Source organism: Petaurus breviceps, unplaced genomic scaffold, assembly GCF_028583685.1.
Source record: "Petaurus breviceps papuanus isolate PSGF00001 unplaced genomic scaffold, PetGlider_PUasm1.0 189, whole genome shotgun sequence".
Classification (NCBI taxonomy): domain Eukaryota; kingdom Metazoa; phylum Chordata; class Mammalia; order Diprotodontia; family Petauridae; genus Petaurus; species Petaurus breviceps.
This window is the reverse complement of record NW_027185809.1, coordinates 30,950,894-30,961,583: the sequence shown is the minus strand read 5'-3', so window position 1 is coordinate 30,961,583 and position 10,690 is coordinate 30,950,894. Positions and strand designations below refer to the sequence as shown.

The 10,690-nt window shown below is 43.5% G+C and overlaps 1 long non-coding RNA gene across 1 annotated transcript; it reads right to left on the bottom strand.

Moving 5' to 3' along the window:
• Window positions 1–240: 240 nt before the first annotated feature.
• Window positions 241–9,362, bottom strand: LOC138164052 (uncharacterized). The gene is made up of 3 exons (XR_011168976.1): window positions 9,294–9,362; window positions 8,537–8,657; window positions 241–538 (listed from the first exon to the last, which is right to left on the bottom strand). It is a non-coding gene; the product is annotated as an uncharacterized lncRNA (long non-coding RNA).
• Window positions 9,363–10,690: the final 1,328 nt, after the last annotated feature.

The following is a 10,690-nucleotide window of genomic DNA, read 5'->3' as shown; positions in this document are numbered from 1 at the left end:
AACTAGTCATGGGGCTCCCAATCTGAGGTTCCCAACACCTTTGACTCCTCCCTTTCCACCACCCCATAGATTCAGTAAGTTGTCAGAGTTTATTGTTTCTACCTCTTCTTCCTGCTCCCATGGCCACCACTCTAGCCCAGACTATTGCAGCAACCTCCCAAATGGTCTCCCCATCTCAAGTCTTGTCATTTCTCCAATCCATCCTCCCCCCAGTTCCCCACAAAATGATACATTTTAAATAGCATTTTATTTTTTCAAATTATATGTAAAGGCAATTTTTTGAGCTCTAAATTTTCACCCTTCCTCCTCTCTAAGAGGGTAAGCAATTTGATACAAGTTGTGTATGTGCAATCATGTAAAAGACATTTCCATATTGGTCATGTTGTGAAAGAAGAAACAGAACAAAAGGAAAAAAACACCCCCAAAAAGTGAAAATAGTATCCTTCAATCTTCATTCAGACTCCATCAATTCTTTCTCTGGAGGTGGATGCCGTTTTTCATTAGGAGTCCTTTAGATTTGTCTTGGATTTTTGTATTGCTGAAAAGAGCAAAGTCAATCATAGCTGATCATCACACAATGCTACTGTTCCTGTGTACAGAGTTCTACTGGTTCTGCTCACATCACACAAAATAATATTCTTAAGGCACAGGCCTGATTATATCACTCACCTGCTCAATAAATTCCGGTAGTCTTCTTTTTTATTTTCCTCTAGGAAGAAATATAAACTCCTCGGTTTGGCATTTCACATTTTTTACAACTAGACTCCAATCTACCTTTCTAGCCTTTACACAATTCTCCTTCACTAGCCAGCCCCAGACCATGTTTCACATCCCATCTAGCCATCCACCAGGAAATGAGCTCCTACCCAACTCCTATATCTTTCTATCATGTTGGTGAACCATGCAGTTCATTGTCCACCTCTTTCCACCTCTAGCTCTTGCTCAATAATTGAATCAATTCCACCATTGATCCTGGGAAAGAGGTGCCACAAGGCTCCACTCATAATCACTCTTGATTTCCCAAATAAAAACTCTCTTTTTTGGGTTCCATTGCTCCCTTATGTGTGTTGTGTCAGACATCAGTTAATCTGATGGGATGTAAATTCCCTGAAGGCAGGGACTCTCTCGTTCTTGTGGTTGTCTCTCTATTATCTCACACAGTGCCTAGAATAGACTAGGCATTTAATAAACAATTGTTGATTTGTCTATAGGTGACCAATGAGGTCTGTTCTCTAAATTTATGATTTTATGTGAGACTTAGGTGAGATGATGGTATATAAAGCATTTTACAAGCTTTAAAGCATTTCATATATGTGTATACACGCATCAGTTGTTAAATCTTTTGATATAATAATTAGATATCTAAGTGATGCAATAGATTGTTAGATTTGGAGTCAGGAAGACTTAAGTTTGAATCCCCTCTGATATTTGTTAACTCTGTGAGCCTGAGTAAATCACCCTCTTTCAGCCTCAGTTTCCTCATCTGCAATTTCTATCCCATAGGGTCCACATGTGGAACAACTGAGATAACATATAAAATACTTTTTTTTGCAAATTTTAAAACTTTTATGCCAATGCTATTAATGTTAATATTAATAGTATTAAGAATGAAATTTAAATAATTTAATTATTTACAATTAATGAATAATTGATTGTTAATATAATATTAATGCTTCAAGAAGAATGGAATAGAAAGTGAATGGAAAGAAGAAATGTTGTCAATTTTATGATTAAAATCTATATCTAAATGTGTAAAGGGAATGGAAAGAAGAAATATCAATTTCATGATTAAACTCTATATCTAAATGTATAAAGGGCAGTTAGGTAGCACAGTGGATGGAGCCCTAGGTCTGGAGTCAGGAAGACCTGAGTTCAAATCAGACCTCAGACACTTACTAGCTGTGTGACTCTGGGCTAGTCACGTCATCCTGTTTGCCTCAGTTTCCTCATCTATAAGATGAAGGAAATGACAAACCACTCTAGGATCTTTGCCAAGAAAACCCCAAATGGGGTCACAAAGAGTTGAGCACTGCTGCAACAACTGAGCAACAAATTTTATAGTCTGTAATCTAGCCCTGAGCTCACTGATTAGAGCCCCAGATAGCTGGGGCTTTATCTTTGGACTGTGTCCTCTGGTCTATGGCTTGTCCCTAGCTCCTCGGGGACAATCCAGGCACACACATGCCACTGCATGCAAGAGAGAATGTTTTTGCTGTCCTCGTCTGGGGTGTGTCTTGGGTACTTCTTCAGTCAATTTTTATCTACGTAGTTTTCTCTCTCTCCTCCGTGACTGGGCCCATGGTCTATCTTCCCATTTCTGAAGTGGCCTCTCTTCCCTCTTTTCGAGCACCAAGTTGACCTAACTCCCTGTTAGTCCTCAGTCTGGGGGCAATGAACTTAAGTCTTTTCATTTCATATTGAAACCATAGTAAACCTTAAGGCCACTGCAGTATCACAGAATCTTAGAGCTGAAATGAACCTTAGAGATCTTCTATTTTCATCCTGTCCCTAAACAGAAATACCTTTTACAAACATCCCTGACAAGGCCTCTACCTGAAAACTTTATATGAGAAGGAAGGATTTATTAAGCATATATTACATGCTAAGTTCTTTATATATATTATCTCATTTGATCCTTACAACAACCCTGGAAGGTAGGTGCTATTATGATTCCCATTTTACAGTTGAGGGAACTGAGTCAGACAGAGGTAAAATGACTTGCCCAAGGTCACACAGCTTGGAAGTGTCTGAAGTTGGTCTTGAAGTCTGGTCTTTCGGGCTCCAGGCCCCTGGCACTCTATCCATTGCACCATCTAGTCACCTCAAGAATAAGGAACCCAGCATCTCATAGGACAGACCATTCTGCCTTTCTATGGCTTCTGCTATTGAACCTAGCCCTTCTCCCTCTAGGGTCAAGGAGAATGAGTCTAAATCTTCTCTGATGGGATGGTACTACAAATACTTGAAGCCTTCACTCCTCCCCCAACCCTTTTCTCCAAGCTAAACATTCTTAGTTCATAGAATCATAGAGAGGGGTATGATAGTAAATATTTAACAACCAGCTCTATGGGGGGGAAATGTCCATATGACATACTTTTAGGTTTAATCTGTATTAATATTTTATCCATAACTCTCTTGACTCTGGACAGCTAGGTGGCACAATAGATAGAATGTCCGACCTGGAGTCAGGAAGACTCCTCTTCCTGAGTTCAAATCCAGCTTCAGACACTTACTAGCTGGGTGACCCTGGGCATTGTCATTTAACCCTGTTAATCTCAATTTCTTCATCTATAAAATGAGCTGGAGAAAGAAATGGTAAACCACTCCAGAATTTCTGTCAAGAAAACCCCAGGTAGGGTTAAGAAGAGTCAGACATGACTAAAAATGACTGAATTCTTGAGTCTAGGCAATCAGCAAAACAATAAATCAGTCACGATTTCAGAGGTGGCAATGCTCATGCTGAAAGTTTAATAATCTTGAGATTATGTTTGAGCACATCCTGGAATAGATTTAGAGCTTGATGAGACCTTCTGAAGTCATCTAGTTGAACCCCCTCATTTTACAGAGGAGGAACCCCAGAGAGGTTAATGACTTACCCAAGGCTATCCAGGTAGTATGTAGCAGAATCAGAATTTGAACCCAGGTCCTGACTCCAAATCTAGTGATTTTTCCACTGTACTTATTAATAAATCCTTATATGGCATGAGTGTAAGGCCCTTAACCATTCTGGTGGCCCCATCCTGGATGTCAATGTCCTTGACAATACTTGTCAATATCTTTCCTAAAATATGGTACCTCGAGCTGACATGATACTGCAGATGCAGCCCAGTCAGGGAAAAGTATAATGAGACCGTCCTCTTTTTCCATTCTGACCCTATGCCTCTCAATGTAGTAGATTGTTGGATTTTTTTTTCTCTGCTATGAAATATTACTGTCTCATATTGACCTGGTACTCCACCAACATCCCAGGGTCTTCTTCACATGATTCATCGTCTAGAGGTGCCGCCACCATTCTGTGCTCATGTCGGTGGTTTCTTTTAAACTCAAGCACATACCTTTACAATTGAACCCTCTTAAATTTAGTGTTACTGAATTGAGCCCATCATTCTAGCCTACTGGGAGGTTTTGGATCCTGACAGCCATTCATGGTGTTAACTGTCCCTCCCAGCTGTTGGGATTCCACTCTCAGTGGTTCAGCATAATAGTGCCAGAATTAGTACAGATGCCTGATCAGCATTACCCCATTGCAGCTCAGAACTCCAGAACTCAAGGGACCCACCAGCCTCAACCTCTCCCAGCAGCAGGGATTTACAGGCCCGCACCATCATGCCCAGCTGCAGTGTGCCACCAAATCTGGTTTCATTGGACCTTTGGAATTTCACTCATCCAGAGTTGGGTAAGGATGAGTATGGTTATGGTTTAGTTCAAGGGTCCTTAACCTTTTCTTTTGTATCATGTACCCATTTGACATTTTGATGAAACCTAGGCATCCCTTTTAAGTGTATAAAATAAAATACATAGTAAAGAAAACCACTTATACAAATACAACTGTCAAACTTTTTTTTTTTTGCTTTTTGGAGGGGGAAGGCAGGGCAATTGAGGTTGTGACTTGCCCAAGGTCACACAGCTAGTAAGTGTTAAGTGTCTGAGGTCCAATTTGTACTCAGATCCTCCTGACTCAAGGGCTGGTACTCTATTCACTGGACCACCTACCTACCCCCGAATCAAACTATTTTTAAAAACAAGATCATGGACTTCAAATTAAGGATCAAGAACCCTATATTTGAAGTATTAGTCAAAAAACATTTATTCATCATCTACAATGTGTCCAGCACTGTGCTAAACACCTGTGTTTGAATCCTGGTTCTTCCAATCACTGCCTTTCAACAACTGGTCATATGGTCATAGATTTAGAGTTGGAAGAAGTTTTGGAGGTAATCAAGTCCAGTCCCCTCAAATTACAGATAAGGAAACTGAGGCATAGGAAGGTTTAGTAATTTATCTAAGGTCACACACTTAGCAAGTAAATTTCTGAGTATGGGATTTGAACTCAGGTATCCCTGACTACAGGTCCAGTATTCTATGCACTTATACCACCCTACCTCAAGTCCCTTCACCTACCAGCACTGGAGTCCTTCATCTCTAAAATGAGCAGCTTGGACTAGATAATCTCTAAAGTGGGTTCCAGAAGTACTACCCTCTGCCTCTCACCAAAGCCCCAGAGACCCAACCCTGCATTTCCAGTGACTGATCCTTGTGATCCTTGAGGAGCTCTGCAAGTCAAAGAACCCCCAACAAAGAATGACTTGGGGCAAGGTTCCCCAGGAAGCCTGAGAGGGCCCAGCCTGTGTGTCCTTGAATTGAAGCCCTCCAAATGGAACACAGTGAGACTGATCACCTCTCTCAAATATCAGCATTTCCTTCCTCCTTAGCAGGCTGTAGCAGGAGCAGGGGCAAAGAGAATCTGATGTTCTCACAGCTGGTAGACCAGATAGCTCACATCTAAACTGGAATGGGAAAAAGTAATTGGTGCCTGAGGGAAAGTGAGATGCAAATAAGTCACCTCACTCCTCCCACTGGCTCCCTCCCTACATCTACATTCTTCCACATGCCCACCAGCATGTACCGCCCTCCCTCACACTCAGTGATTTTACCCAACCCTCCACCACACACACACCCCTACCCTTCCCCCACGAGCATTTACTGAACACCTCCTAAGCGATAAGTTCTTCACTAAATGCATAAGGAAGAGACCCATCAATCGCGAACAACAAGACAGAGATATGAGGTCCCTGACCTTGGACATCAGGGGGCACAGCACAATATATAAACCAGATGTTCTTAGCCTGATGTCCCCTGAACTTTTTTAAAAGCCATTTTAGGGGTGGCTAGGTGGTACAGTGAATAGAGCACTGGCCCTGGAGTTGGGAGGACCTGAGTTCAAATCCAGCCTCAGACACTTAACACTAGCCATGTGACCTTGGGCAAGTCCCTTAACCCCAATTGCCCTGCCTTCCCCCCTCCAAAAAGCAAAAAAAAAAAAAAAAGGCATTTTGAGAATTGTATTTCAATATAATTGACTTCCTTTCTAGTCCTGTGTTTATTTTATGCCCTTAAAAACATGATTCTGAGAAGGGTCTGTAGGCTTCTCTGAATTGCCAAAGGGCTCCACTACTCAAGGTTAAGGGCCCTTGTGTGACATAAATCTTAAGTGCTCTAGTTATGGGATCATAGATTTAGAGCTGGAAAGGCCTTTAGAAGCCATCAAGCCCACCCCCAAATGACTCAGAAACCCACATCCCCAATGCTTTGGCCCACATCCCCAGCTGCCTATTGGCCATGTCTTGGAGACATCTCAAATGAAACCTGCCCAGAGCAGAGCTCATTCCCTGTCCACCACCCACCCTACCTCCAGACTATCCTGTTCCTGCCAAAGACAACATCATTCTTCTAGTCCCTCAGCTTCACAACTGCAGTGTTAACCTTGACTCCTTGCCCTACATATCCAACTAGTTGCCAAACCTTGCAGCTTCTACCTCCACAACATCTCCTGCATTTGACCCCTTCTCTATTCACAATAGCCACCAGCTTTGTTCAGCCTCTCATCACCTCTTGTCCAGACTATTACAACAGTCTCTGAATTGGTCCTCTCTGCTCCAGGCCTCTCCCTCTTCCAATCTGTCCTCTATGCAGATGCCAAAGTGATTTCCCTTAATCGCAGATCTGACTGTACCATTCCTCTAGCCAATACATTCTAGAAGCTTAATTACCTCTACGATAAAATGTAAATACCACCTTTCAAAGCCCTTTACAACCTTCATCTTCCCAGTCATTCATTATACATAACTGCTCATCCTACACTCTACAATCCAGCCACACTAACCCTCTCTCTGTTTCTCTTCTATGGCACCCTGTCTTCTATCTTGCCCTGACCCCAAGCCTGGAATGCACTCCCTCCTCATTTCCACCTCATCAAGTCCCTCCTTCTCTACAAGACAAAACTCAAGTACCACCTAATACAGCAGGCCTTTCCCACTCCTGCCCCCAAATGTTAGTCTGACCCTCCCTTCCTGAGAACTGTGAATTTATTTTGTATATACTGCATATACTCACTCTATAGTACAGTTGTCTCTCTATATAGAAATACATGTGCTTTTTGAGTAGAGATTGCTTCATTCTTTGTATTTGTATCAAATACTATAGTGCCTAGAATAAGTAGGTACCAAATAAATGCTTATTGACTGATTTGTATCCCCAGCCCCTATCTCAGTACCTGGCTTCAGAGGTGCTTAATAAATGCTTGAATTAAATTAATGAAAATGGATTCATGGTTCTTGGGGGATTCTTTGCACTTGCTTCCTCAGTGTAAGGCTATCCTCCTCAGTGGGTACAACAGAATGAGGATAAATAAATGAGTTAACCATTATCTGCTACTGATACGATGTGCTCTAGTGCAAGTCAAATAGTTCGGGAAGGAACACCTGTCTCCCGGGCCAATAGGCATCTCTTTCTCCTCTCTCTCTCGCCTCTCTTTTTTGATATCTGGGACACTCTGAACCTTAAAAGACTTTTTTCTTATTCATGTTGGCCAGAGTTATTACCAGCAAATCTGACAAATAGTATGTGATACAGGACAGACAGGGGGAAAAATGGTACCTCCAAATAGACTTTTAAAACAAATTCACTTGTAGAAGGGGCAAGAGACCTTGATGTGGTCTAAGTCTCTGGAACACTAACAAGAAAGGGAGAAAGGCAGAGATAGGCCAAGGAAAAAGCTTGATCTAGGCAGGGAAGGAGGGCAATGAAGAAAGGGGGAGGAAGTGGGCCATCTGGTAGCTTCCTATTTTAACTCATTTTCTTGCTAAATGCAAAGCTCAGTTGTTTCTACCTACTAAAAAAGTACAAATGCTATTAGCTCCCTCTAAATTTTGTCACCTGGGAAAAAGCCCCACTGGCCATGCCCTAGTTATAACTTTGATGTTGGCCCAGAGATCATTTGACTTTGTTCTCTTAGACCCTAAGAAAGAAGTCATGCATGGTGGAAAGAACCCTGGCCCTGAAGTCAGAAGACCTGAATCTAAATTCCTTTTCCAATGTTTCTATATGACATTTAATTTCTATTCATAAAATGAGAGGGGGGTAAATGGATTAAAAGACCTTTGAGGTCTTTTAATCTCTAGATTTCCATCTCTAGATTTATTTATCCCAAGTAATTTCTTGAGCATAAGGAACAAAACAAGGAAAGAACCAGGAAACTCCTCTAGAGCTGGGCTCTGAGAGCAGATGTAGGCGCATCTGCTGTATCATGGCAGTCATGCCCTAATGCCCTACCAATCATTCTTTGGGTCAGGGTTGGCCACTTCAATGGGGGGGAGGCCTGCCCCTGGGAAAGAAAATGTAAGAAAAGCGAGCAACACACATCACACCTGTAATTTTTTCATGGAGGTAAAAAGAGAAATTTATGGATGGTCTCCCACAGGGGACAAGTGACTAAGCAGTGGTGCCAACCTAGAACAAAAACACATATATTACCTACATTCTGTAGTGCTCTGCATGCCTGGAAGACCTGTGGGTTCTGTCTTCTGCCTTTGGTTGTATCAAACCTTCAGCTTGGAGGGGTGGGCAGGAGGTGAGAGCTGATTCCCGATCCAAGGATGCTAACAGGAATTGGGTAAATGAGGGCCAGGGGAGGGAGGGCATCACGGAACCCATGACGCCTGGAGGACTCCACCAACCCACGTAAAGTGCTTGGCTCATCCTTATTTATTTGGGGTCTGTCAGAACCAGTTAAGAAGATGGGCTTGACAGCTGTCGGGTAAACCAGAGCATCTGTTCAGCAGAGACCAGGCCAGAAGTCCCAGCAACCCAAAGGGTTTTTGCTGGCCCGTACCCTTTAACTCTCTAAACAGCCCTAGGGCCTGATGTACTCTTGCATAAATAGAGAGGCCCCCTCCAGAATCCTAATTATCAGGAGTGGGGGGCCAGCTGGGAACGCAGCCAATCAAAAGCAGCCTGTTCAGTGCTTTGACCTTCCCCAACACGAGTCGCTTTGAAGGTTTCTCCTGGGACCCCTCCCTCCCCGCTCCTCACCAGCTCAGTTTCTCTTTGGTAAGTGGAAAAGCGGACCACCTGAATCTAATTCTGGAGATATTCAAGTATGAGTCACACTACCTCCTCCGCTCCTCTCTCCCACCTTTCCTCCAGCTTTCCTCCTCCCCCGCCTCTGCCAGTCCTCACCCCAGACCTCCTCCTTTCCCCTCTTTTCTCCTCCTCTCCCTTAACAATGTGCATACCTGTATCTCCATCCCATTTCATATTGTAAGCCCTGAGAGAGGAGGGTGTATGGTAGCTGGTCCATGAGATGAAGGGGTTGGGGGGGGGGAGGACAAGTTGGATCCTGATAGCACCTGGGCGTAATAAATCAGGAACTTCCAGGTGATTAATGCCATTATTTTACATAGAAGGTTGGCAACCTCTCGTGAGTAGCTTGCCAAGGTTCAAACATCTCCCTCTGGCATATTAGTAGTGGGAATGACAAACAGGCTGTTCCTCAATGCGGGGGGGAGGCAAGGAGGGGGGGGAAGGATAATGGTAGGATGAAGACCCAACTTCACCATCAGGGTGAGGGGGATTGGGGACTATATGCAAGCTCCCATTTCTCAGTAGAAAAGTCCCTACAAGGGAGACCAATAAGCCTGAATGCCACTAGTAATAATGCCTATAATTTTCCAAGGGATCTAGCCTCTGAGTGAGGTCTACCCTGGCCCCATTCTTAGTACAAACCAATTCTACCTGGGACCCCCAACTCACTCTTTTTTCTTTTATGCTTATCTCATAACTGCTGATCATTCCTAATAAGGAGGAAAGGGTATCTTGGTGCCTAGTCCTGACAATATACTCAAATACAGCCTTGCTGGGGGCAGCCCTTAACATAGATAAAGTCTGGGGAGCTGTGGCTACCCTTCTGGCTTGGAGGTCTGGGAGGACATCAGGATTCTAACCCCGCCCCCCCCCTCCCCACCTTAACAGGATTGGCTTGGAAATCCAAACCTATAAAGTAAAAGGAAAGGCTCAGACATGTTTCGCCAGGTGAAAGTTAGAAAGTTCTCCTTGTCACATGGGAGAGGGGGAAGTAGTGTTTCTTATGTTTCCTAGGAAATGCAGTACTCTGGCTCAGCATGAGGGGACCCCAGTGTCCACTAAAGGTCTCTTCTCACCTTGGAGCCAAGCAGTCAATTAGCATGAATTTATTAAGCAGTCATAATGGGCTAGGCACAGGGGAAGACTTGAAGGATGGTGATGTCCTTACTAACTTCATTGAACCCTTCTCTCCGAAAAGCTGCAGCCCTGTGAACAAACCATGCAGCCTGGCTACTGGATGCAGAACCAGCATCTGGGTTGAGATGGATAACTGACCCACAACTCCTTCCCTCCAGAGGAATTTGTACTGGTTCTGAGTAAAGGAAGTGGAGGGAGTGGGGAGGAAATAAGCAGGACTCACTAGCATAGCCAAGAGAATGACTGGAAAGGAGATGGTAGGGCTACTTACCCTAGGTGGGAAGGAGAGGTGGAGTCACCAACTCTGGCTTAACAGCATTCGGACTTTTATTTTTAAAATAACGGGGGGCAATACTATCACAGAATCATAGGTTTAGAGTTGGAAGGGCACCGAGAGTTCATGTAATTCAGC